The following is a 3,583-nucleotide window of genomic DNA, read 5'->3' as shown; positions in this document are numbered from 1 at the left end:
GTGATATAATTAATAAAATGTATTTGATATATTATAATATAAAATTTATTTTGAGAGGAATTCAATATTTGAATTTGATTCAAATACTAATTGTATGGATGAGATTCATATAATTGAATTTAATATGAATTGGATTTATATTAAATATCATGATTGATTGAGAGAAATTCAAACTATAAATTATATGTTGTATTTGAGACAATATAAAAAGTATAGGTTGTATTATATTCGATATGACATATAACTATATATAATATATGATAAGTTGGTTATCATATATCTAAATATATATCGATATATATATACATATTTATTTTATTTATTTATTAAATTATTTGAGTTTAATAAATAATTCAATTAAGGAGGGAGTTACCATTTTTCTCTGATCCAGTCATGTGGCTAAGAGAGGAAGTAGATAGTTTCACGATGGCCTTCATCTTGTTCACAAGATAGAGGACAATGAAGTGTTCTCTGTGGTTTTTTCTCTTAAGAAAACATATAGAAGAAAAAAGGTTTTTCTTCTCTCTCAAAATCTCTCCCTCTCCTAAAAAGTGAGAGAAGCCCACAACTTTCCTTATAATTCTCACCCTTAAGAGAATACAGTAGATTAACTTGTGATAGTGGCCAATCTTGGATTGATGCAATTCTCTAAGTTAGGATTTCGTGAAGACCTTTTGGATTCAAGGGTAAGTTTTAATTCTTCCCTAATTTCTTCTGTGATAAGCATTCTGTAAAACATTTTGATAATGCATAATTTTTTTGTTCTGTAATTTAATTTTGTGCAAAACTAAAAATCGGGACAGATTCCGCTTCCACTACGGACCTCACGGTTTCCTTCATGTAGGTGGTGGGCAGCTTACAAAACGATGGAAAAAGAAAGTGTTATAATTTTTCATACTAACAGCTTAGTAAATGAAAACAACAACAATTTGTTACCTTTTTTACACGAGTAAGAATTTTGGGACTTGAACCAACAAATGTGCAGTCTTCTCTAGCCTGGACACGAGAAAGCCTAATAAGCCTAATAAAACCGCTTTAATCTTGTGCAAGGTTTCAAATTTAAACCAAACAGAAACTTCTTCAACCTTTAAAATCAAGCTCCGGTCATAAATCTTGAAACTTAAATCGAACTCACTACTTTGGGGTTGTAAACGGAAAGGCAAGTTTTAAGGAAAACCATAATCACGGTGGTGTTAAATAAAAGACATTGTAATCTCTGGAATGCAAGATTTCAAAAAAAGTTAGACGAAAATCGAGATTATATTATATTGTTCCAGTTTGGAAATCAATGCTGAAGCTTATTCCAAAATATGCACAAATGCCTCAGCGAGTCAGACAAGCACACCAAGCGTTCAACCCAAAAAATGGCCATTTAGAACCATTTAGATATTGAATATGAAAATTTTAATTTAATTAATTAATTATAACGTTAGGTTAAAATTATGTTGGGACCGTTTAGAACTATTTTTTCAAATTAAGGAGAGTAAAATATCTATTTTAAAATTTTAGAGACTAAAATAAACATCAACTTTAAACCTCAAGAACTAAAACCGCATTTTATCCAGAGAGTTGTAAAAGAAATCATAAATCTTATCCAAATTGTGACAAATTAAACAAGAAAGGAAAGAAAAGGAAACAAATCCCAAATATATGGATCCAGTATGAAAAAATATAAACATATTTGCTGTATCTCCCATATGAAAATTACGATATATTGTCATTCAAAGTTTTCATATATTTGTTTCCATTTAAACAACTCATGAAACTAATATATATACGAATTTAACATCAACAGCTTGGATAATCACAACCACAAAGAAAAGATCATAGCAAAAGTAAATATCATCAAAGCACAGAAAAAGGTGTGTTATTATGGAGAAGATCACCAGGCTCATTTCCCTTCCTCTCTTACTTCTCCTTTGCCTTGTTTCCAATTCTCATTCTCAAGGTAAGCTTTTAAATAACACAATCTCTATGAAATGCTTTGAATCTGTCCTATGACACTGCAAATGACTAAGCACAAAGTGCTATATATAAATGCTTCAACCCTATTACCTATACGCATCTCTATGTTATGTGTTTCTTTCTTCGTGTTCGTAGATGTAGCTAACACATCGTTAGTGAAATACATCATTAATTCATTGTTCGATACTCTACGTTTCTATCAGAACAATCTCTCTCATTAATAACATGTAAGTTTGATTTAATTGGCAGATTTTGAGGATCAATCAAAAACATGCCCAGTGAAATTTGCTTCAACAGGGACATGTTCAGGGCCATTTGGAATATCAGAATGCTACCATGAAGCAATGGCAAAATATGGAAATATCCCACCAAAGGGTTGTGAATGCATTCCTAATGGTGTTGACTCTCGCTTTTGCCTTTGTAATATTATTTGTTAATTATAAACTGTTTTTGTTAACAGTGTGATACATTAATCAAATAAATGAGTGCTTGTAATACCAGGCCAATCAAATAAATGATGTTCGAATTATATCTTTCACGTTGTTCATCTTCTCTCTCTGTTTTTTTTTTTTTTTTTTTTTCTTCTTATTGCTTTTGTTAAATGTCTTAACATATATTTTTTAAAAAAGTGACCATCTTTATTTTTGTTTGCAAAAATTTAACACAAGTTTATATATAATGGAAATCCTTTAATTTAAATCTATGAATAAACTAGTCTCGAAGAATGAAAAAACGATAGTACAACAATCCCGATAAGGGAACTAGGAATGATTATGAATGAAACTTGTGAGTTTCAGCTTGATATATGAAAAAGACCTAACAAATGGAAATCAATCTTAATTGAGAAGGAAGTAACATTGCAGAGCTTGAACGCACAACTTCTCTAGATCACCTGCTTTAATACATCTTAAATCAAAGATTGACCTAAAAGTTTAAGTTGATGTACGAAAGTAAATTTAATTATATATTATCTAATAGGAAGTAAAGAACCCATGGAATGAGAGAGATGGGTTGATTCTTGGTTGGCAATGTGGATAAATTCTATATGAACATAATCAAATCATTGAAAGTAAATGAGAGAAATTTGGAATTTTATGAATTTTTTTTCGACGATATGTTTGCTTGAGAAATCAAACTTTTAATTAACCCCAGAAGTCAATAGGAAAAGCCTTATACCAACTTGAGTATGTTTGGAAAATTGCCCAAACTAACCCAAAACCCAAGATCTTCTATGTAATTGAGATTTTTTTTTTAAAGAAAAAATGTTTTTTTTTTACCTTTTCAAGAATTGCCCTCAGTTTTAAATGAATCTCACTTCTCCATAGTTTCTGGGTTTCTCCTACCTATGCTTTTTGTTATGTTACCAAAAGATCACATAACAAAGATGATCTAAGTTTAAGTAGCTAACCACTTATTTTTATATGTTTTATCATATTCTTTCTAATCATGTTTATAAATCGTGCAAAAAAAAGTGTGCGATTGCTGACATCATCTATGTAATCGCTAACCTTGGGTGCACAATCACTCAGTACAATTTTGTTTTGATAATATTTTTATTGATACAACTTCGTTTTAGCTAAATAACCACTTATTTCCGTAAGTTTGTTCGTGTTCTTTC

General features: G+C 30.0%; 1 long non-coding RNA gene across 1 annotated transcript; it reads left to right on the top strand.

Moving 5' to 3' along the window:
• The first annotated feature begins 395 nt into the window (after window positions 1-395).
• LOC120080603 (uncharacterized) lies at window positions 396-2,496 on the top strand. Its single transcript, XR_005482570.2, has 3 exons — window positions 396-686; window positions 1,796-1,948; window positions 2,215-2,496. It is a non-coding gene; the product is annotated as an uncharacterized LOC120080603 (long non-coding RNA).
• Window positions 2,497-3,583: the final 1,087 nt, after the last annotated feature.

Source organism: Benincasa hispida, chromosome 6 (assembly GCF_027475165.1).
Source record: "Benincasa hispida cultivar pf3 chromosome 6, pf3_genome.v1.1, whole genome shotgun sequence".
NCBI lineage: Eukaryota > Viridiplantae > Streptophyta > Magnoliopsida > Cucurbitales > Cucurbitaceae > Benincasa > Benincasa hispida.
This window is presented reverse-complemented; position numbering and strand designations above follow the sequence as displayed.